This window comes from Dermacentor albipictus, chromosome 1, assembly GCF_038994185.2.
Source record: "Dermacentor albipictus isolate Rhodes 1998 colony chromosome 1, USDA_Dalb.pri_finalv2, whole genome shotgun sequence".
Lineage (NCBI taxonomy): Eukaryota > Metazoa > Arthropoda > Arachnida > Ixodida > Ixodidae > Dermacentor > Dermacentor albipictus.
This window is the reverse complement of record NC_091821.1, coordinates 516,777,477-516,803,030: the sequence shown is the minus strand read 5'-3', so window position 1 is coordinate 516,803,030 and position 25,554 is coordinate 516,777,477. Positions and strand designations below refer to the sequence as shown.

Genomic DNA, 25,554 nt, shown 5'->3' with positions numbered 1-25,554 from the left:
CTCCTGGCTCGCTAGTGTGGCTTTGGGTTCCAGCCTCTACCACTGGACTGTCACCGAAACTCGCGTCGAAGTACCAGGGCCCATACCGCGTGATCGAACAAACGTCTCCAGTCAACTATATTGTGGAACCCCTCGAGCTACCTTTGGATCATCGCCGCCGTGGACGCGAAATTGTGCATGCCCAGCGTCTCAAGCCCTACTATGATCCGCCTGTGCTGTCCTACCCGTAGGTCACCGGGACGGCTTCCTTTTCCGCGGGGGAGATAACTGTACTGTAAAATAGGGAGCAGTGGGGCTGTGGCTAAGAGAGAGACAACGACGACGAGAAAGAACAACCTTGTTTCGGTGCTCGGTCGGCTACACTACCTCTCGCTGCTCCAACGTTCTAGTCGCGAACGCTTACTGCTCAAAGTGCTTCGCGACAATATATATGTCTCTCTCATGTTTTGAAATATATGTAAATTCAGGAGTGCCTGCATGCTCTTTTCCCCTGCTCCAGTGACGAAAAGGAGAGCCTTTTTAAGCAGCATAGTAAACCATTCACATGTTTTCGCTGTGCCCATTACATCACTTACCATATGGATGTGTCACAATACAGAGTAGCAGTGGTCTATAATACTAACTCATCCCAACAAAACTACGTGGTGTCATGGGAAAGCCTTGGTACACAAACCAACTGAAAAAACTAGCACAGAAGAAAAAGCGGCTTTTCAGAGTGGCAAAAAAATGTGGTTTCGCCTCTAAATGGAAGAAGTATTTCACCTGCCTGCGCGAGTACAACAGCCTTCTGAAGCTTTCTAAGAAAAAATTTTATCACCAGGATCTTCTCAATATCATCCGTGTAAACCCGAAAAAATTTTGGAAAATACTCGCACCAAATAGAAATCAGTCACATAACATTACCATAACTAATCCTAATGGGTCCCATGTTCCAGTTGAAAAGCGTTCTGACGTCTTCAATTCATACTTCTCTTCCGTCTTCACTTGTGAATCTTCCACCAACATTCCTGTTTTACCAAGATTTTGCGGCAATGAAATGCCTCCCATTGATGTAACTGCTGAAGGAATCGCAAGCCTAATCAATAAACTTAACATATCTAGCTCCCCCGGACCTGACAACATACCGGTAAAGATACTAAAAGGCACTAACGTCATTTCTAGCCAGATATTACAAATCATTTTTTCCCAGTCTATAAGCGAGGGTACTATTCCCAAAGACTGGAAACTAAGCAAAGTAACCCCCGTTTTTAAATCTGGTAAGCGCTCCGACCCATCCAACTATCGCCCGATCTCACTTACATGTATTGCCTGTAAACTTTTAGAACACGTCATTTATTCCCAAATAGCTTCCCACCTCGACAGAAATTCTTTTTTCTTTAGCAAACAACATGGCTTTCGTCCAGGCTTATCATGCGAAACACAACTTTTCGAATTCACCACAGATCTCCACCTAAACTTAGATTCTTCATTTCAGACTGACGTAATTTACTTAGATTTTTCAAAGGCTTTCGACCGCGTCCCTCATCACCGACTAGTGTCCAAACTTTCTTGCCTTCATCTCGACCCTCTAATCCTATCATGGATCATTTGCTTCCTGACAGATCGCCTCCAGTTCACCTGTGTTGGCGGTCGCTGTTCAGATACTACCAAAGTAATATCCGGTGTACCACAGGGATCCGTCCTCGGCCCACTCCTTTTTCTAATATACATTAACGACCTCCCAACAGACATATCATCCACAATACGTCTATTCGCCGATGACTGTGTTATTTACCGTCGTGTCACTACTAACACTGACCAATCCATTCTGCAAAATGACCTAAATTCTATAGACAAGTGGTGCTCACGCTGGATGATGGATCTAAATGTCTCCAAATGCAAGTTAATGCATGTATCACGTAAACGCTCTACATCCAAATTTCTATACTCCTTGGGCTCTGTGAATTTATCCGAGGTCGACAGTTACCGCTACCTTGGCGTTATCATCACTGACAAACTAAATTGGTCGAACCACATCCAACAAATAACCGCCGATGCTTCAAGATCCCTTAACTATATTAAAAGATCCCTATCCTTGTCTCCTCCGTCGATTCGTAAACTAGCATATGAAATTTTCATCCGTACCAAGTTAGAATACGCGTCTGCAATTTGGAATCCACATCAAAAGTACTTGACTGACACTTTAGAAGCTACTCAAAATCGTGCCTCCCGCTTTATCTTATCGAATTATGACAACACTATCAGCGTTACTAACTTAAAGTTATCCATTGGTCTACCCCTTTTAGCATTAAGACGCATAATTTCGCAACTCTGCCTATTCCATAAATTGTACTATAACTTTCCTGACCTTCGTTCCTCACTTTTATTTCCACCCATTCGCTCATCACATCGTCTATTCAATTCTTTATGTATCCAACGCCTTCATGGTTCTACAAACGCTTTTAACAAATCCTTCCTTCCCTCTGCAATAGAACAATGGAACTCGCTCCCGGAATCCATTGTTGTAGAGCGAAACCCTTCGAAATTTCGAGAGTTACTAACCACCCATATTTGCAGCTAATCATGCAAAAACCTGTACTTCTAGTGTCTTTTCAGTTGTTGCCTTTGTCTTTTTGCTTTGTACATGACTATTCATTCGATGTTTGTATTATTGTTTTGCCTCCCCCTTATGTAATACCCCAAATGGGGCCCTTAAGGGAATAATAAATGATGATGATGATGAATGATGATGATTAGCACATACCGACATGCTGTGAAACAGCTGTTGCAAAGCCACTGGTGCTGGCAATTTCCGCAGCACTGCAGTGGTACAGCCGAGTGCCACCTGTATAGTGGCAAATGCATATGCATGTTAGCAACTCACTAGTTGCTGATGGTTTCATAAGCTCTACACTACACAATAACGTAATCTAGACAACTTTGTTGGAACAAATATACATAATTAGGACACCACTTAAAGACTAACACGATTAATTGCCCCCAATCTCTCACTCACTAAGGGTAATACTACTGAAACATCGGTGGAGAGCTCAGATTAACACAGTCCATAAAGGACAAGCTCTCTTTGAGGGAAACAGCTCTAACAGCGGTTTGTTTTCTTGATCATCTTATGTGCTAGCTTTGGTTTAAATGTCATGCAGTACTATAAAATATGAAGTGCCGCATTTCTAGCAGCAGAAGGCGTCATCAGCCTCATGGTACAACTGATTTTTGCACTGTTTGTGTCAGTGAGCCGACACATACAAAGAAAACCGAATTCACACATACATATACAGTGCCAAGTGCACTCCTCCTTCTGAAAACGCAGCCGCCAGTTACAATGCTGCTGAAAGGAAAGGTTATATAGAGTGCGAGACTGCATGGAACTACCACTTATGACTGTAAGTGTATGATCTGCTGATTGGAGAGGTAGTCACATCCTATTTCTAGTCACTTTTAGAAGCATTACTAAAGGATGAATTAAAATCGATTCATAAGTCATGAATTTCACGCATCCACGGTTTGGTTAAATAACTTGTGAGAAAGAGACATGTTTACCTGGAAGAGCAACCTTTATTTCCTGCTGCAAAATTTTCCTTCGAATTAATGACATAACTTTACAGCGTCATAATATATTGTGTTTCTCGCAACTACTTCCCAGCAGTGGCGAGTTACAATGTTTATATCTGACTCATTGGGCGACAATACTGCCAAACACAAATGCTTCACGAACACGAGAACACGTCCCTCTCAGAGAATAGCAACCTTATATGCTTCTGTGAGACATGATCGCACCATTGTGGTCAAAATTTACATTAGAACGACACCACCATCTGATTAAAAAAAAGCCTCAGTACAAGGCAGCAGCCAACTGCATAATGTGAAATTGCAATTGATTTCCACTTACTGGTGGCCTGTGTTCGAGTCACTTCTCGCAATTGACTGGGTGCTGAGAAATGCACGTCCTGGGTTGTCCCTACAAAACATACAGGGTTATGTCAAATGTTGAAAATATATATACACCGGCATTTCATAAGTTGCAAAACAAATCAGTAAACTAATAAACAACTGTAATGTAAACAGAGTACACATAAGATAGGCTGTCAACAGGTAATGCATTACGCGAAAAACCTAATGCATAGGAAACACTATATGTATACACACGAAGCTGACACACAATTTAATTCGCTCTAGGTTTTTCCGTGCAGCATATTCAAATTATTATGTCATTTTCATGTCAAAAGAACTCGCGGCAGGAAATGGGCGGGAACGAAGTCATCAGAGGAGCAGGAACCAACCTGAAAAAATAAGTTTCGTATTCTTAAAAGATGTGTCGGGTGCCTTTCACTGCTGCTGCCACACTGTCGTGCTGGAGAGTGATGCTCCTTTGCAACTTTCACGCGATGTGCACGGTTCATAGGACAGCAAGGTTCCGTGCGGGAAATCATGGAAAGGTGAAAAAGTTTTTCACACAATAAACCCCTGAAGTTCTCCCGTGGCCACATTTTCACGTCAAAAAACTCGCGACAGGGAAGAGGCGGGAACGATGTCGTCAGAGGAGCAGGAACGGACCTGTGAAAATAAGTTCGCGTGCTTAAAAGATGCCTCCGATGCCTGTCACTTCTGCTGCCAAACTGTCGTGCTGCAGAGTGCCGCGTCTTTGCAATTTTCACGTGATGCACATGGTTGAAGGGACATCAGTGTTCCGTAGATAAATCACGGACAGGGGAAAAAGTTTTTCAGTCCTTTAGCCTCAGAAATTCTGCCTCATGCATTTTCACCTCAAAAGAATCCATGGCAGTGAAGTAGCGGGAACGAAGTTAGCAGAGGACCAGGAACAAACTTGGAAAAATAGGTTTCGGATGCTTAAAAGATGCGTCCGGTGCCTGTCACTGCTGCTGCCAAACTGTCGAGCTGAAGAGTGACGCGTCCTTGCAAATTTTGCGCGATGTACACGGTTGATAGGACAGGACAGGTTGATAGGACTCGAGCTCGTTGACTAGATAGTCTTGATATGCATTCCAGACGAGTGATGCGTATTCAACTTTCGGTCTGATAAGGGAATTGAAAGCTAGGAGCTTTAGGTTCTGTGAGGCGTCACGCAAGTGTCGTCTCATCATGCCAAAAGTTCGGTTAGCTGATGAAAATATGTTGTAAATATGCGTAACCCAACTGAGAGCACGAGAAAGCGTGACGCCCAAGTACATAAATGATTCTACACATTCTAAGGGAACGCTTACTATTGTATAAGAAGACAGGAAAGGATTACGGCGGCAGTTAAAATATATGTTTACATTTGCTGAAATTAGGAGTCATCAGCCAATCTTCACTGCAAGACTGCACGTTGTTAAGACTTTGTTGTAAGGTGTTTTCATCAGTAGCATTAGAAACTTGGTGGTAAATCATGCAGTCATCGGCGGAAATTCATATCTTACAATATACGTGTTGGGGTAAATCATTAATATAAGCTAACAAGAGAAGAGGTCCGAGAACTGATCCTTGAGGGACTCCAGAAGTTACAGGGAGAAGAGTGGATGATTTGTCATTTACAGGAACGAATCGTGAGCGATCAGTAAGGAATGCTTCGAGCCATTTGAGTACGTCACTGTGAAAGTTCAAAGAAAAAAGCTTTAGTGGTAAGTGGCGGTGTAGTCTGTAGTGTAGTCAAGTAGTCCAGAAAAATAGCGTCAGTTTGTTGGTTAGAGTCAAGGTTTACGTTTAAGTCGTGCAGGAACAGAGCTAGTTGCGTTTCGGATGAGAAGCCCTTACGAAACCTTTGATGTGCCGAAAAAAAATTTATTTGCGTCCAAATGATTCATGATCAGGCAGTAGATGACGTGTTCCATGATTTTGCACAGAAGGCTAGTTAGAGGGATGGGTCGATAATTTAGCGGCGTTTTCTTATTACCAGACTTGTAGATGGGAATGACCTTACCCACCTTCAAGTCGTGAGGCATGGAATCTGTAGAAAGTGACTGCGAGAAGATAAGACACGAAAATGATGAAGAAATATATTTTGTATTTTTTAGCAGTTTAGAGCTTATACCATCCATAACTGCTGAGGATTAAAGTTAAGAAGCTATGTCGCAGGGGACAATAGACAATGGAACGTTGTTATCATTAGAAAATATTGACAAAAATGAGTTGTTAAATATGAGTGCGCACTCAGTTTCAGGCATGATTTCACCCATACCATCAACAAGAGTTACAGTACGTGTGTTACTTGGGTTGATAACATTCCAAAATTTCTTTGGGGTGTCTCTTAACATTTTAGGTAAGCCATTATTGGAAAACGACCGTTTTGCATTGCGGACAGCAGGTAAGTATTCTCTCTCAGGGGCGTAATATTTATCCCATGAAGTTGGGCTTGGTTTCTGCTTGGCACTACAAAAAAGTCTTTTTTTCTTATTTTCCAACCTCTTTAAATTGTTATTGAACCATGGGATCTAATGATTCGCACGGAGTATTAGTTTCAGAATATACCTGTTTGCTAGTTCATTCATTTTATTTCTAAACAGTTCCCAGTTGTTTTGAACAGATCGTTCATTGAATGAGTTTTCAAAGACTGCAAAAAAGTGCACAATTCATAATTTATAGCCTCAAAATTTGTTTTTCCCTACAGGTTGATAGTTTTGCTGGAAAGAACACGCGGTGCTGGGGCAAAGTCAAATGGGGCATGAATTACACTGTGGTCGCTGATAGGACGAAGGTAGGTAACCAATAATGATGTTTTTTGATGGTCAGTAAGTACAACGCTCAAAATGGTTGCGCAGTCGCGCGTTACGCGTGTCGGCTCTGAGATAAGCTGTGTTAAGTTAAAATTCAAACAGATGTTGGTGAAGTCCTACGCCTCTGTGTTCTTTATTGAGGAAGTTAGGTTATTCCAATCAATAATGGGAGAGTTGAAATCACCGAACAGAAGTATATGAGCGTTAGGATGGCTTGCTTTAATCTGGCATAAAGTACTCTTCAGTTCTGGTGAGAAGTTCGATTACTGGTAGGCGGCCTGTAGTACACACCTAGAAGGACATATCTAAGAGAAGAACGAATAAGAAGCTATAGTATTGCTAAGTTGGAAGAAATAATAATTGGTGTACAGGATAATTCATGACTACAAGCAATAAGAACGCCACCCCCACGTGCCCCTTGACGGTTGCACCGATAAACATCGAAGTTTGGCTAGTCTTGGACTACTTCATCGTCCCTAATTTCATTTGTGAGCCACGTTTCCGTTATAACTAGCAAGTTGTTCTTAGATGACGTCACGAGATTTGATATTGAGTCACGTTTGGGAATAAAACTGCGGGCATTAGTGTAAACTACAGATAAGGAAAAGTTTTTCTTAGGAACGGAAGGGCGGGTATGAACTGCACGAATTTTGTGCAATGATTGCTGCTGAATATTTTTTACCGATTTCGTCAAATCGTCGTATTCATAGGGCTGGGAACCCATAACGAGCGTCTTGAAACGCATGGAAAAAGGCATAGATCGACTTTTAGCGTAGGCGATAAGATGCTTGCGGGCGTTCCGAACTGCGCGTGAAAAATCTTCGCTCACGCTATAATTTGTGCCTTTCAGTTTACGCCCATTAGACAGGACTGATTTTTTCGTTTTATGTGACGCGAATTTGATAATGATGGGACGGTGCCGGTTATGTGAATAGCGGCCAAGGCGATGAGCACGTACGAAATCTCTGGACTCAAGGTTTACCTCCATGATATCTGTGATTTCATCAATATCAGCTTTTCTGATTGTGCAAAGGTTTTTGGGTTAGTATCAGGAAGACCATGGAAAACTACATTATTCCTTCGGGACCGGTTGTCTGCATCGTCTAGGCGATTTTCAAAGCCGGATACCACGCTGGCAGTTTGAGCAGCGGCATATTTGACAGCTTCTTATTCATTTTGAAGTGGTATCATGGCCTGGTATTGATGTTCTAGTTCGGTAATTCGTTTGTTCAAGTCCATTAGAATCTTATCAGTGTTTAAAATATTACTTTTTAAGCCTTGAACTTCACTGATTAGTGTATTCTGACTGGCTGAAATCTTCTGCAATTCTTTCTACACAAAGTTCATGTCGGGTCTCGGGTAAGTTTCAACGTCACCAGAGAGTATTAGTAAGCGGCGAATACCTCCCACACATTCACCAATAAGAGCAAGGGAGCAATGGGGGCTCGGGAGCTGCACCACATAATAGTCGCTACGCCTCTTAGCAAAAAAGGCTGTGACTTGTACAAACCTGCATGGGGAAACCATTGGCATAGGCGACAGTGTCGTGGCGCAGCCACCGAGCCCAAAGACCAGCCGGAGCGGTAGGCTGTCTTTTATAGTCGACGAGCTGCAGAGAGTCGATGTCGATGCGGGAGCCCACGATGACTCGAGCATCCATTGCTGTGCTGGCAGCACATAGGTAACGGGAAGGCGCAGTCACGTGGGACGCCTCGCTGATTCGAAAACCGGTGGCAAAAGGGCGCATGCTCCGAGGGAGTCCAAGCACAAGCAGCTGCAAGTGCGGGAAGCAGCACGCCGAAAGGCCAGCGGCGATCATCTGCATGGCGAAAACCAGTGGGTTTGACGACAGCATCGTGGCGCAGCCACCGAGGCCACCAGTCCTTCCCCACCAGTCCTTCAGTGACAGTCCTTCAGAGCCCACCAGTCCTTCAAGGACAGATGTTCTGCCGTCATGCATTTACACGTCAAAAGAACTCGCGGCAGGAAATGGGCGGGAACGAAGTAGTCAGAGGAGCAGGAACCAACTTGGAAAAATAAGTTCGGATGTTTAAAGATGTCACCGGTGGCTGTCACTGCTGCTGCCAAACCGTCATGCTGGAGTGTGATGCATCTTTGCAACTTTCACGTGATGCACATGGTTCGTGGGACAGCAAGGTCCGGGCAGATAAATTCTGGACAGGTGAAAAAGCTTTTCACTCCTTCCGCAACTGAAATTATCCCGTCCCTGCAATTTCACGTTGAAAGTAGTTGCGGCAGGAAACAGACAGGAACGAAGGCGTCTGCGGAGCAGGAACCAACTTGGTAAAATGAGTTGGGGTGCTTAAAATATGCGTCTGGTGCCCGTCATTGCTGCTCCATACCATCGTGCTGGAGACTGAAGCGTTTTTGCAGCTTTCACGTGATGCACATGGTTGATGGGATATCAGTGTTTCGCCGAAAAAACCCTGTACAGGCAAAAATGTTTTTCAGTCCTTGAGCCACAGAAGTTCTGCCGTCATGCATTTTGACGTCAAAAGAACTCGCGCTAGGGAAGGGGCCGGAACGAAAGCTTCTAAGGAGCACGAACCGCCCTGGCGAAATAAAATTCGGATGCTTGAAAGATGTGCCCAGTGCCTGTCACTGCTATTGCCAAAGTGAAGTGCTAGGGAGAATCTCGTCTTTAGAACTTTCACGCTATGTCCCAGCTTGATGGGACAGCAAGGTTCCGGCATATATATCCTAGACAGATGAAAGTTTTTCAGTTCTTCAGTGAGAGAAGTTCTGCCGTCATGCATGTTCACTTCAAAAGAACTCGCGGCAGGAAATGGGCGGGAGCGAAGTCGTCAAAGGAGCAGGAACCAATGCGAAAAAATAAGCTTCGGATGCTTAAAAGATGCGTCCGGTGCCTCTCACTGCAGCTTCCAAACTGTCCTTTCGGCGAGTAATGCGTATTTGCAGCTCTCAGGTGATGCACATGGTTGATGGCACAGCAAGCTTGGAAATCCTGGAAAAATTTATTCAGATGCTTAAATGATGCTTCCGATGCCTGTTTCTGTTGCTGCTAAAATGAGATCGCTAACCAAATTTCCCACCCTATTCAATATATACTATTTGCTGACGGTTCTCTGTTGTTTAACAAGCTCACTTGCCGCGAATATCAAATGATGCTTAACCCTGAATTTAAAGCGTTCTTTCCTGGTTTACAGTCGCGGGATATGGCCTTGAACCAAGCCAAAACTGTTTTTGCACCCCGTTATTGTAATTCTAATAATGTATAAGATCAGTAAAATTGAAAGATACATGTCCATTACAGAAACAATCAATAAAATGTCATTTTTCTGTTACATGAGCTCTGAACCACTGACCAAAGTTGGTCAGTATAAATATCTTGGGATCGCAATAACCATCGATCTCATTCTTAAACTGAAACACGCTCTTTCTCGTAATAGGTTACACTTCAATAATTCGACGGAAACCAGAATATACATGCATTGTGTGTCATCTCTATAAGAAAACTAACATTAACGCTTTAGAGAAGATTCATTGTAGAGTGACAGGTTCATTTTTGTTCTAAATATCGTCTGACTCTCCTAATAGCCTAGGGAATAAACATAATATTTAGACCCTACAGCTACGCATGAAAATAGCGATTAAAATTTTATTTTTTTTCTTAACAATTAGCGATTCTCCTTCCGCCCAAAGGCATATGTTAAACCACTTACAGGGCGTCGATCACGGCATCGCCACGTTGATTCTTTAACGACATATAGCATCTGAACCGACGCCTTTCAAGTTTTCTTTCTTCCGACACACTATAACTGATTGGGGAATTAATGCATTTTTGCAATTCATAAACACTGAATCTTTTGAACGCACGTCTTTAATGGTAATATTATTGGTATTTTGACAAACTTTGTTGCTACCTTGCCTTCCCTTAGTTGTTTTGTGTTTTTACATGTGAATTTTGTTTGATGTATGCTACATCTTCCTTATTTACTATTTTCAGTATTCTACAATGTTCACTCATTTGTCAACGTACCTGGCTTGTTTGTTTCTTGCGAGAATTGTCGCAAATGCTAGTATATAATCGCCTTTATACCTGCCGCCTTGAGCTCCGTTGACACTGTTCTAATAAATGTCAAGTTTTGATATTTCAATTTATTTTCAGAAATCTTACTTAGTCGTTTCTTAAATTTGCGCTGATCATTTCAGGTGTTGCATTGCTTTTCTTTTCATTTTTTTCAAATCAAATCAAAATTTTATTTCGTGGGCTGGCGGGCAAGAGCTGCATTACTGCAGCTTGACTAAGCTCGCCCCCTATGGTACAATTCGACAGTGTGTAGCAGTAACATAGGTACACAACAACATTAGCATAGGCACTTTACAGAAAAGTTGAAGAAAAGAAGAAATGGTATCGTAAATGTACTGGCAGTAAATTGATTTTTGTTTTGTGTAGCACAGGAAAATGAAGACTCGATAAATAGACGACATACGCGTATGTGCATATATTCACACAGACATACATCCACACACACAGTACACACACACACACAAACAAACAAACACACACACACACACATATATATATATATACATATATATATATATATATATATATATATATATATATATATATATATATATATATATATATATATATATATATATATATAAACAAGAAGGAAGGGAATTAACCGAGGGGCGCGATTTTTTATTAGTCATATCACGAGAAGCCGACAAACGCCGACACCAAGGACAACATAGGGGAAATTACTTGTGCTTAACAGATGAAATAAAGAAACGATGACTGAATGGAAGCAAAAGTGGATGAAAACACAACTCGCCGCAGGTGGGGGCCGAACCCACAACCTTCGCATTTCACGTGCGATGCTCTACCAATTGGGCTACCGCGGCGCCGTTTCCCCATCCACTTGCTTGGGTATTTACGTTTTCTAGTAGAGCCCTGTGAGTGTTAGCCTCCGCCACCACTCACGGAGTTTGGCGGCGGACATGGAACGTCCTTTCTGCCGCTGGCGCCACGAGAACGTAATCTTTTTGGGTGAAGGTGACTGATCAATAAACCAACACATGCTACCTGATGACATCAATGTTGCCGGATTCGAGACGCTCGTTAAGTAATAAACGAGAAGGCAGGAACCCACATACACACACCCACAATATAGGCCTCGCTTGGGCTCACTCGTCTGGTGGCACAACATAGCGTGCGTAGAGCATCGCAGCTTAAAAACGAGGAGCAGCTTCTGTTGTGTCAGTCAAAGCTCACTGAATTGGAAGCGCTGGAACTGGTAAAGTACGAGGGAAGGAAAAATTTCAATATCCAAGAACAACAAAGAAAGAAACGGGAGCGTGACAATATCCCAACGGTCATCAGAGCTGATTCTCAAAGCCAAAACCCTGAATCCGAGGCAACCGATTGTTCTGAAGTAATCAGTGGAAAAAAGCACGAGACAGTGGGCAACACCTCAAATGTCATAAACTTGTCGAGTAGCCCATTGTCGAGTGCGCAACTAAATCTCCTTTCGAAAGGTCTAACTTTTTGTCCGGCGTCAGGAAGGATGAACGAGTTTCAATTGCTTCAAGATTTGGATGACTTCGCGAGAAATTTGCGACTACGGGAGTACTTTTATGATCGAAAAACTACAGAAGGGTGTCTTGACCGGCTACCTGAACTCTCCGAAAAATCATGGACACCTGGCGAGGCACGCGACAAATACTTGGACATGTATATTTGTGCGGTTCAAAAAGACATTATAAAAGAGTACGAGAGGCATCGTCCCATCCGCAGTAACCTCTCAAAAGAGGAAGAGCAGGCACTGCGAACTCTACGTGATGATCAGACAATTGTCATTAAGCCAGCGGACAAGGGTGGTGCAGTGGTGGTACTTGACCGGAGTGTTTACATAGCCGAAGGATTCCGTCAACTGGGAAACTCTAAATTTTACAGAGAACTCCCAAGCGACCCTACCGAGAAATTTGAAAGCGAAATAAAGGACGCCCTAACCACTCTGCGCAAGGCAGGGCAGATAACCGATAAGACGCTCAAAGCATTGATACCAAGAAACTCTGGCCCCGGCCGTTTCTACCTACTACCCAAAATCCACAAAATAAACAATCCCGGTCGGCCTATCGTTTCCAGTAATGGAACAGTGACTGAGAAAATATCCAGCTTTATTGACAGTCTCATTAAGGACATCCCATCTTCATTCCCCTCGTACATTAAAGACACAAATCATTTCCTTCGGGAGGTATCAAACCTGACGGTACCGGCGGGGGGTTACTTGGTCACTATGGATGTCGCATCTTTGTACACCAACATACCTCACGCCGAGGGCATAGCATCCGCAGTTTCAGCTTACGCTGACTCCAGCCAATCTAGGCAATTAGATAAAGACACAGTTGAGACTCTTTTAAATCTAGTACTGAAATATAATCACTTTGAGTTCGAGGACAAGCATTATTTGCAAATCAGTGGAACCGCCATGGGTACGAAGATGGCGCCAAATTATGCAAATATCTTTATGGCATCTTTAGAAATACCGTTCCTCGCAAACTCGGCCATAAAACCAATATTTTATAAGCGATTCCTGGATGACATTTTCTTTGTGTGGGCCGACAATGAACAAAGTCTCTTAAACTTCATTTCCAATTTCAATTCTCTGCACCCGTCAATCTGCTTTACGCACAACTTCTCCCAAAATAGTATTCACTTCCTCGACGTCACTCTGTCACTGAGTGGCGGTCGCATTTCCACGTCCCTATACAAAAAGCCGACAGATCGTCAGCAATATCTGCATTTTTATAGTAGCCACCCCCATCACTGCAAAACAGGCATTCCCTACTCCCAGGCCCACAGATACAGAAGAGTCTGTTCCGAATCTGCGCAATTTGAGCGACACGCGGAGGAACTGAAATCTGCTCTCATACGCCAAAAATATCCTCCGAAAATAGTAGACGATGCCATTGAACGCGCCCGCAGCTTAGATCGAGCACAGATAATGGGAGAAAAGGTTAGCAATACTAATACACAATCAGATCCAAACTTGGTCCTCACATACACCGCCGGTGCTCCGCGGGTCAATGCCATTCTCACCCGCCATTTTAATATCATGAAACAGAGCATCCGACTCGCTACTATCTTCAAGCAGCCGCCTCGGGTTGTGTATAGAAGAAACAAAAATTTAAGGGATTTGTTAGTCAGGGCGAGGACACAGAAGTCAAACACGCCCAAGGGCTGTCGACCGTGTGGGAAACCTCGTTGCAAGGTATGCCGTCACATGACAACAGCAGACACGGCTGAAGCATCGAACTCGCCCTTCGTATATAAAATTACCGAAAATCTTGACTGTGATTCCAGTAACGTCGTGTACAAAATTCGATGCCAGGTGTGGAAGCAGGAATATATTGGCCAAACAGAGACCCCTTTTCGCCTGCGGTTTAACAATCACCGCGCGCATGTGAAAAGCCTCCCCAATTTACCCTTCTCCAGGCACGTTCGGCTGCCAGATCACTCCTTTGAACGCGTGAGCGTTGTGCTCTTGCAATCTGGTTTCCAACAGACCCGTGCACGCGAGCAGAGAGAATCTTTTTTCATCCATAAATTTGGAACGTACACTAAAGGAATTAATGAGAGTCCGGGGCGGATGACGTGCCTCCGGGATATGCCGTGAAAGCGCGTGGGAAACGCGAATACATTCTATGTACTCTAAAATTGAGACGCTGGCTATTCACTGCTTGCTCACCCCTCCGCATGCGCCTCAAGGGGGCGAGTGGAAAACCAATAAATTCAGTTCCCTGGACCCTGCCACTGAAGTGGTCATTCGGAGTGACCTATTGCCCTTCCTGAAATACGCACGTGCTGACTTGATGTCAGTTGTCTGTTAAACGTTCAAAAATTGGACCACAAGGAGGCTATTTAACTCGACTCCCTAAATCTAAGCCCATGGGCGCACTTGCTTTGCGAATCCCATGCATATATTCTTTTTTGGAACTATTTTTTTCTTTTTTTCGCACCGTAGCTGGACCACAAAGCTGCCGGAACGGGCCGTGCCTTGTATATTTGTACTGTGACACTGTGTTTCTTTCTACAAGTTGCCGCTCTTCTGTCTTCCTTCTGGGCCCCTTCTCTATTGTGCCCCCCGCCACCCGCTCCCGCTACAACGGCAGCCCACGCACTGGAGCTGCGGAGCGACCGCTTTCTCCCTCCTTGCCTCGGGTGCACGGGAACCTAGCTGCCGCTACTTCCCGCCCCCCTCCCTCTCCGTCTTACGTCTCCCTCCTCCTGAGTGCTTTTTTCTTTTCCTTTCCGTTTTCTTTCTCTCTTCCTTTTTCCTTTTTTTTCTTTTTTTTTCTTTTTTTCCTCCTCACACACCTCCTTGCTCTAGATACATGTGACTCCGCCTTCCTCTTGCCCTGCATAGCTGCCAAAGGCCGCTGTAAATCTGCCAAGGCGCCGAAAATCAATCACTGTCACAACTGTTACTCTCGGATTGATGTATGTAAGAACGACCGGGTACCCGGTCTGGTGTCTTCCCTACCACGGCCGAACTGCCATTTTTTTTTGTAAACCCTGACGAAGATCGGTCCACCGATTGAAACTGTCGAAATTAAATACTTGTTCTGTTTACCTTGTAGCACCACTCAAGTTCTTTACGTTTGAAAGGTAGCCTGAAGAAACCCTCTTTGCCTACTATATATATATATATATATATATATATATATATATATATATATATATATATATATATATATATATATATATATATAACGAGATGGACGGGAATTAACCGAGGGGCGCGATTTTTTATTAGTCATATCACGAGAAGCCAACAAACACCGACACCAGGGACAACATACGGGAAATTACTTGTGCTTAACAGATGAAATGGCGATGCCCATGGACTAGACGACACTTGAACGACACCTTTGTTCATCACCTCCTTGACTTGCTCTGCAATAACTTTGCGCTCGGACGATGACACTCGGTAGGGCTTCTGGCGGTTGGGGTGTGCTGAGCCGGTATCTATTCTGTGACGAGCGCGGGACGACGGTAAATGAAGGGGTGCATCTCCATGCGTGAACTAAATGCAGCCTCATGCCTGGCAAGGACCTGTACTAGTGCTTCCCGTTCCGATGTACCGAGAGCCATGCTGATCATGCCAAGAATTAGCTCTTCAGAATGGCGATTATCGCAAGGAGAGCAAGCTTTAGAGACGTTCGTAGTTAGTGCCGCTATTGAGCTACATGCGGCTTTATCGAAGAGAGCGATTTTCATACCGCGAGGAAGGATAACTGGCGTGGCGGAACAGTTCAGCGCCCACAATGTGGCGACTCCTTTCGGCATGCACATGATAGAGCAGGGCACAAGTATATCTTTTTTAGCACAGATCATGCGGAGAGGTCCAACTACAAGGTCAACACAATGAGCATCAACAGTAGTTGCCGAAACACGAACGGGTGTCGGGTACCACGATGGTGCAATCACTTCATCAAGAACACTGAGTGTGTCTGCATTCCTGTCTTCACCACCCGAGCTTTGTTCAGAATGTGCTAATATTAATAACTTGTTCAATGATACTTCGCCACAACCACAGTCCACGGAAGCGCCACAATGTTTAAGAAAATCGATACCAAGAATAACATCGTGCGAACAACGAGAAAGAACAAGGAATTCCGACAAAAACACTATCCCAGCCAACAAAACACTCACAGCACAAACACCAAGGGGATGAAGCCACTCGCCGCCTACTCCACGAAAGGTAATACCGTCGTTCCAAGAAAACATAACTTTGTGGCCTAGACGGTTTTTGAAAGCGACGCTCATCACAGACACAGTCGCCCCAGTATCAACTATCGCCATGGTCGGTATTCCGTCAATCGAGACATTCACTTTGTTCTTGTACATCACAACAGGCAGAGGTATTTCTTGCAAAGACCGTCCGGCGACCACACCTCCATTGGCCGCGGATGCTAGTTTCCCGGCGGCGGTGAGGAAGAACGGCGCCGAGGGGACGGAGAGTGACGGGGACGGCAATTGGGTGGTGTCAAACTCCGCTCAGATGCTGGCGAATCGCTGCGTCTGGTCTCGTGTGAGAAGTGATCCCTTGGAAGCAAATCGGTCGTCCGCAGGTCATATGAAGCACGGGTTCTGGGTGGCGAGAATATCGATGGTGTCCTACGTGATTGACGGGCTTGGCTACAATACCGAGCTATATGGCCTGTGGAAGCACAGTTGTAGCACACGGGAGGGTCGCGGTTTACAGCGTCTTCTTCGAAACGAATGGTAGACGGCTGCGGGCGGCGAAGAAGTTCGTGGTCATGTGGATAACGCGTCTCTGCTGCTTGCTGAAATCCGTTATATTTCCATACGTCGCGTCGTGGTAGTAGGGTCGGTGCTGTTCTTCTCGCGGCCTGACAGAAGTCGCAGGGCCTCGGGGGTAAAAACGCGGCTGCTGTCGTTGTGGCCGAGCGTCATAAGTAGGGCCTCTGTCGTAGAGACGTGGCTGCTGTTGAGGTGCGAGTTGATAATCCTCAGTGCCCCTTGCCGCAGGATACGGGGAGAAGGATGTCACGTTTGGCTCAAAATCTGGTGGTAGGCGGAAGCTATGAGTGCCTGGATGTTTCACTTGCGCGTGCAGGCTGAGTTCTTCCCGAAATATTTGTGGGATCGTTGATGCAAGATCAAGGGGCTGGTTGCTGTCCACGCTTGCAACTGTCGTTACATTGGCTAGCCTGCCAAACTTCGGCGGTATGCACCCCGTCTTTAGTTGCTCGAAAGTGCGACAGTGCCGAGTGGTGTCAGCGACGGAAGCCAGGCTCTCTTTTGCAATGAGGAAATTGTAAACATCCTCGGCAATTCCTTTAGGGTGCGCCCGACTTTGTCTTCCTCGGACATTCCGGAGCACACCATCCTACACAGTTTTATTACTGCCGCAATGTAGGTCGCACAGGGTTCGCCTGGTACTTGCGCACGTTGCAGTAGCGTCTGTTCTGCCCTTTCTTTTTCGTCGTGGAGTCGCCGAATCGCTCTTTGATTTCCGAAACAAATCTTCCCCATGTTGTGAATGTTTCCTCGTGGTTGTCGAACCACAACAACGCAGTATCCGTTAGAAAGAACACGACGTTAGAAAGCTGCGAAGCGCTGTTCCACCTGTTGGCGGCACTCACCCGGTGATAATGGATGAGCCATTCCTCGACGTCTTCGTCCGATCTTCCGGCGAAAGGACGCGCATCTCTCAGTTGCAGAACAGAACTCGTCGGGGCAGCAGTTGGAATGGCCCGTTGTTCGTCTGCGTCGTGGGACATGTTCAGCTCCGGTGAATTCGGTGGGAGTCCAGCAAGGCGACGGCTCCGTCGAAGAACTTGTGGTTCTGCCTACGTCTTCGGGTGTCGATTACCCCGCACCTTCCACCACAACTGTTACGAAGAGTTGCGAAGAAATGGTTTTATGTACAGGAGAAGTGCACGATGATGGTAGCGTGATCGTAGCGCAGTGCGGCCTCTCTAACTCCTCTTTTTCTTCGTCTTCTCCTCTCTCTTGTTGTCCGTGCCTTTCGTATCCGTTACAATATATATATATATATATATATATATATATATATATATATAACGAGAAGAAAGGGTGTTAGCAGAGGGGCCAGATTTTTATTAGGCATCTTCCAAGAAGCCAACAAGCACTGACACCAGGGACAACATAGGGGAAATTAGCTGTGCTCAATAAATGAAATAAAGAAACGATTAAGTAATGGAAATTAAAGTGGATGAAAAAACAACTTGCCGCAGGTGGGAACTGAACCCACAACCTTCGCATTTCGCGTGCGATGCTCTACCAATTGAGCTACCACGGCGCTGTTTCCCCGTACACTTTCAAGGGTATTTATGTGTCGTAGCAGCGCCACCACTCACAGACTTTGGCGGCGGACGTGGAACGTCCTTTCTGCCGCAGGCGTCACGAGAACGGGATCTTTTTGGGTGAAGGCAACTGGTCAATAAACCCACATATGCTACCTGAAGGCATCAATGTAGCCGGATTCGAGACCCTCGTTATGTAATAAACGAGAGGAAAGGGGGTTAGCAGAGGGGCCCGACTTTTATTAGTCATATCATAAGAAGCCAACAGACACTGACACCAAGGACAACATAGGGGAAAATAGTTGTGCGTCCTAAATAAAATAAAGGAAGGATAAATTAAGGAAAATAAAGTGGATGAACAAACAACTTGCCGCAGGCGGGAACCGAACCCACAACCTTCGCATTTCACGGGCGACGCTCTACCAATTGAGCTACCGCGGCGCCCTGGTAGCTCAGCACGAAGGATATATATATATATATATATATATATATATATATATATATATATATATATATATATATATATGTATGTATGTATGAATGTGGTACCGTTGAGACCAATCCTGTTCCCTATAAGTTCCAAGAAACGCTATTGCCATTGCTCGCAGGGCAGGAAATAATTCGTTCCGAAATATCTTCTTCTTGGAGAGCCAAGTTTGCTTCCATTGAAGGAAGGCGAAATAGGCTTGAGACATCAGTACTACCAGTCACGGAAGTGATTCCGCGCGTTCAGGAATTTGAAAAAACGGTCGCTCATCTTACAAACTTGGTATTGAAGCTGAAAAGTCGGTCTTACGACCTTGAAAACAGGTCCCGCAGAAATAACCTTGTTGTCTGTGGATTACCTGAACCCCATTCTGAGCCCACCGGGCAACTACTTGATGCGTTCACAAACTTAATATCTGATAAACTTGGTGTTCACTGTGCAGACATTGAACGTTGGCACAGACTTGGGGTGCCTAGACGGGATAAACCACGTCCTGCTATCTTCAAAATTTTGACTACAAGTCAAAGCTTGCAACATAAAGAATGCCCGAAAGCTTAAAGGTACCGAAATATACATAAATGACGACTTCTCTCAACAGGTTCGAATGATACGCAAAGCTCTTTGGAGACTGTGTATGTCAAAGGAAAAATGCATCTACGGTTCGTCTGCAATATGATTCCTTGATGAAAGACAATGTTCGCTATGTGCTGAATGAATCAGGCGATTCAATGATTAAAACCAAAAAGCAAACCTCTGGAGCACATGAAACTTGACTGCATTCCGTTACTATTTTCTCGCTAGTAAACGTTAATTCTCGCAGTCTTCTTAACAAAATTCAAGACTTTCATCACTTCACTGCATTTTATCATCCCTCTGTGATTTGCGTGACTGAAATGTGACTTGGTGAACACATCTTAGATGCTCAAATTTTACCACCAGGTTACAGCGTCCTCAGGAAATATAGAAGTGGACGACGTGGTGGCGGTGTGGCACTCTTTGTAAACCAAGACATTGAGTTCACAGTACTGACGTTCCTAACTGCGAATCTGTATGGTGTTAAATAAGGCTTTGTGGATTCACTTTGGCTGTAGCGGCTGTTTATCGACCCCCTAACACGGATCTTGATGTCTTTTCCGATCTTACCGATTATATACCTAAACATAAACTTAACTGTTGTAAATTGTTACTTGCTGGAGATTTCAACACCCCTGGCAGTAGAATGGCCGATGCTATCTGCTAGTGGCTGTCACAAAGTCATTTGTGATTACTTGATTAACATGACTAGTTCTTTCGATCTGACCCAAATTGTGAATTTCGCAACCCGCGAAAGCTCAATTTTAGATCTTGTTTCCATAAATGAGCAACTTAGACAAAATGGTTACGATTGTAATATTGTTGAAGGCCTGTCGGACCATAAGGGGGTCATTATTAATTTGAATTTAGCAACTATGCCTAAGCTTCCTTCTCATCAGACAGTATTGAACTTTGAACGTGCTGATGACAACTCCATAACTGAGTTACCCGCATGCTCTTTTCATGAGTTTTCGAGTTGCGTGAACTATTCCTCTGCTAATGTGTTAGTGAACCGTTTTTTCTCAATTGTCCATCAATGTATAACTGATTACATACCGACCAAGTGTATAAAGCACAATTCCAAGCACCCTTAGTACACACGCGAAATTATACACCTAATTCGTCGCATCAGGCGTCTGCGAACCCTATGCAAACAATCCAATTTAAGCTTCAGTATTGTCCGCACTTAAAAACAACTTAAAATCTGCTATGTCAAACACGAATAGTTTCTATTTTAATAGCACCTTGTCCTACTTCATTAAAAACAAACCATCAAAGTTCTGGCGAACCATCAGTCACCAAGTCAGAGCTCTTCTTCATTCATTATTGCCAATAAACCATCCTCAGATAATCTTAGCATTACTGAAGCCTTTGATAATTACTTTAAATCAGTGTTCACCTGTGATGATGGTCGCACCCCAACGTTTTGCACTGCTCTTTCGTCGTCACCTTTTCCTAGTATGGTAATCACTTCAGCTGGTGTACATAATCTTATACCCAAGATCGATACTATGAAAAGTACTGGGCCAGATAATCTACCAGCTATGTTTTTACGGCGATATACTGAAGGGAGCTCTCGGTACTTATCCCAAATTTTCACGAAATCTGTAGAATCATCCATTGTTCGAATACTCTGGAAATGTGCTAAGATTGCTCCCATTCACAAAGACGGGAATAAGCAGGAAATGTCTAACTACAGACGTATTTATTTATTATCAACATCTTGCAAACTATTGGAACACATTAATCATAAATATATCATTGAGTACTTACTGAACATAATGTTCTTTCGCATGCTCAACTTGGCTTCCGTTTCGGATTCTCGACGGTAACAGAAATTCTAGAATTCTCCCATGATATTGCATCCACACTTAACCTTAGAGCACAGCTTGATGCCATTTTTATTGGTTACAGTAAAGCTTTTAACACAGTGTGTCAAAAAAAGCTTCTCATTAAACTCAAGACAATATTTCATGATTATTAACTACTAGGTTGGATACAGGACTACCTAAGTACAAGAACCCAGTTTGTTGCAGTTGACCATGTTCACTCATCTTGTGTCAATGTTACATCCGGTGTACCACAGGGGTCCGTCTTGGGTCCTTAGTGTTTGTTGTCTATGTAAATGATGTCGTTGAAGTAACTGCGGGCACTTCTGTCAAAATAAGACTATACGCTGATGACTGCGTCCTTTATTCTACTATAAGTAATAATCATGATCAGTTGGAGCTGAATGAAGTTTTCGCCCGTTTTTGCGAATGGAGCAGAAGATGGCAAATGTCACTTAATTTTAAGAAAGCCGTATCAATGACTTTTTGAATGAAAAAACAACCATTACAATTTACATATTTTAATGAAGCGCAGAAGCTTGCAAGCATCCACACGTTCACATACCTTGGTGTTACTTTCTCTCCTGATGTGAAATGGCATGCTCACATTAACAGTATAAACAACCAGGCGTTGAGAAAATTGGGTTTTCTTAAAAGAAACTTTCGAGATGCAACTAAATAATGTAGATTAACGGCATACAGATCACTAATAACGCCTCTACTTGAATACGCGTCGGTAGTGTGGTCGTCACATCATTCCAAAGACATAGGCATGCTTGAGTCTATTCAGAAAAAGACATAAGGCTTATATATAATCGTTATGACCGCGGTTTCTCACCGACATCACATGCTAGTAAGCTGATACTAAAGCCTCTGGCCCATAGACGTACTTGTGACCGTCTTGTTCTGCGACATAAGATTGCTCATGGGAAAACGTATGTCAATGCAACTTTTGTTTTCACTAACCCTTCTTCTCTGCGCACCAGAAGACATCGTCTTAACATTGTTCCTTGGAATGCAACGATTGATTGTTTTAGGTTTTCCTTTTTTCCGCATACAATTGCGATTCGGAATGGCCTTGAGCGGTCCTTGCGCGAGTTATCAAGTGATGTATTTGCCAACCTATTACCTAATTATGTTCAGTATTCAACTACCTCTTTCTGATGTTTTTTGTATTGTGTGTTTTTTGCCACTCTAATGTATTCCTCAATTGATTGACGTTTGTATGTACTCACTCCTGCAATATCGTGCTATGCAACATGGCAGTATATATATATATATATATATATATATATAGGTTATATATATAACCTATATATATAGGTTATATATATATATATATATATATATATATATATATATATATATATATATATATATATATATATATATAATATATATATATATATATATATATATATATATATATATATATATATATATATATATATATATATATATATATATATATATATATATATATATATATATATTTAATTCATTGCTTCATATTGGTATTCATATTCAGATATTGATTCAGTGATTCATTGCACACTATTTATATATGTATATTATTGCCGCGATCATCATGGTGCACTTGTCTATGGCCAGAAGAAGACCTTGCGTTTTTCGGACCCCTTCTCGTTTCTCATTTAGCTCGGCGAAATCCAGGCGTATAGCTTCAAAACACACGTTCTAGTGCAAAGGTATTATCATGGCGTCCGTAGGCTGCTTATATTTCACTTTGTCGACTTGACAAATGTAGCATGGACGAACGTATTGCTTGACGTCTTCTTTCATGTGAGGCATGAGGCATATACAAATATATATATATATATATATATATATATATATATATATATATATATATATATATATATCGTTCGTAGTGAAGGGACACAGTAGACGTAAAGCATTGTTGTGGAACTGGCATCCCCCTCGTCTAGATTATATTCTCAGTTCCTTCTTCTCTTCTCCTGATCCCAGACTCCTGCGCTTCTTCATCTCCTATTCCAAGGCTCATACTGCTTCACCCTTCAAGGTTTGTTTTGCTAACCCCTCCTGGGGTAATACTTGAAAACATTTCGAACCCAAGCACATTCAACTGAGCCACGTTTGCCAATGTACCACACAGTCTTCAATATTCCTTTCCGAGTGGCTGTCTTTGTCACAGAGTAAGGACCATAAAATTTGGCACTGGATTTTCTTACTTCTTTCCTAACTAGAATGAGGTCGGTGACTTGAATGTGTGGCATATCTGAGCAATGTTTCTTGTCGAAAATTTTTTTTCCATTCGTTTACGGTACCTCTCCTCCTGCGATTTCTGCTTCCTGTCCTCGACGATCTTGAGATTTTCTAATAGGCCCAGTTCACGGTCCACCTGAAGAATAGGGGTCTCTCCTGAAGAAGCGATCTGTGGGCTGCATTCCAAGCCACTGGTGTAGGAGCGATTGTGATGTCTTACAGCTGCTTCTAAAGAGCATTTCCATCCACCAGGGAAACTATCGTACATCCTGATGTATTGTTTCACATCTCGTTTAGCACGCTCTGCAAGCCCATTCGCCGCGGGATGGTATGGCACACAAAATTTGATTTATATATTGTGGTCTCGCGCCCATCTTGCTAGTTTTTCACTCCTGTACGCTGGACCGTTGTCACATACGATCTTCCTGGTTGTCCTAAACATATCCCGTTGGAGGAGGGCGATGACACTATTCGCATCTTCTTTTCCTGCCCGTGCCGCGATCATCCTGGTGCACTCATCTATGGCCAGAAGAAAACCTTGCGTTTTTCGGACTCCTTCTCGTTTTTCATTTAGCTCGGCAAAATCCAGGTGTATAACTTTAAAAGACAAGTTCGAGTGGAAAGGTATTATCATGGCGTCCGTAGGCTGCTTATATTTCACTTTGTTGACTTGACAAATGTAGCATGGACGAACGTATTGATTGACGTCTTCTTTTATGTGAGGCCACGTAAATCTCTTGACTAGTTTGTTGTAGGTGTGCCGAAATCCGTCGTGTCCTCCAGATTCTGGGCTATTGTGGTACAAATAAAGCACCCTGGGAACCAGCGTTGGCGGGACTTGATAGCGACCTGCCATAAAAATTAATTGTTCAGTGCCTTCCCACAATTTTGCTTCATTGATTTCTTTCGATTGTTCTTTGTTGGAATGTATCATCAGTCTAGACAATGCATCTGCATCAGTCAAAAGGGGTCCAAGTCTGTGGGACACGGTGAAATCAAACTGCCGCAAGTAGTTCACCCATCTGGCGATACGTCCCTTAGGTTGGGTCATATTCAAGAGATGAGTGAGTGCCTGGTGATCCGTGGACAAAGTAAACTTCGCACCTCCTAGGTACGTACGGAAGTACTGAATTGCTTTAAGGACAGCAAGAGCTTCCTTTTCACTAGTGGTGTAGTTGACTTCAGGTGGCTTGAGGGTGCAGCTGTAGTAGCCTACTACATGTTGCTTTTCTCGGCCGGATGCTTCTGGACATTTCTGGTACAAGACTGCACCTGTTCCATAATGTGAGGCGCCGGTATTCAGTTCAAAGGGTAAAGTTAAATCTGGCATGCGTAGAATAGGGTCAGCAGAGATTCTGTGCACCAGATCATGGTAGACTCTCTCACATTCCTCATCCCACTCAAATGGAACTTCTTTCTGCGTTAGGCGTATGAGGCATCTTGTTTTTACAGGAGAGTCTTTTATGAAAGGTCTGAAATGTCCTGCTGATCCCCAAAACACATGCAATGAGTGGACGTCATATGGTTCAACCATTTGGGATATTCTCTCGACGGACTCTTGTTTCGTGCTTTTGGTAATCCCATCAAATACCCTTCCAAGAAACACAACTTTTCTTTGAAAGAATGCACTTTTCTTGAAATTAACCTTGAGTTGTGCCAAGCTCAAGGCATTTCATACCTGAGAAAGGTGTTCCTGATGTTCAGCCTCTGTTTTGGAGAAGATGATAATGTCGTCTATGTACACGTTACAAAAGACACCTAGGAAAGGCTTCAGGACTTCGTTCGTAATCTTCTGGAACCATGCTGGCGAGTTTTTCAAGCCGAAAGGAAGCCGGTTATACTCACACAGATCGAAGGGCGTGAT

At 43.5% G+C, this 25,554-nt stretch overlaps 1 protein-coding gene and 2 non-coding genes across 7 annotated transcripts in view; 1 reads left to right on the top strand and 2 right to left on the bottom strand.

Moving 5' to 3' along the window:
• Positions 1-25,554, top strand: part of LOC135912448 (monocarboxylate transporter 13-like) — a 610,659-nt gene that overhangs the window by 339,960 nt on the left and 245,145 nt on the right. The window lies entirely within an intron of this gene.
• On the bottom strand, positions 11,531-11,603 carry TRNAS-UGA (transfer RNA serine (anticodon UGA)). Its single transcript has one exon. It is a non-coding gene; the product is annotated as a tRNA-Ser (tRNA).
• TRNAS-UGA (transfer RNA serine (anticodon UGA)) lies at positions 18,926-18,998 on the bottom strand. Its single transcript has one exon. It is a non-coding gene; the product is annotated as a tRNA-Ser (tRNA).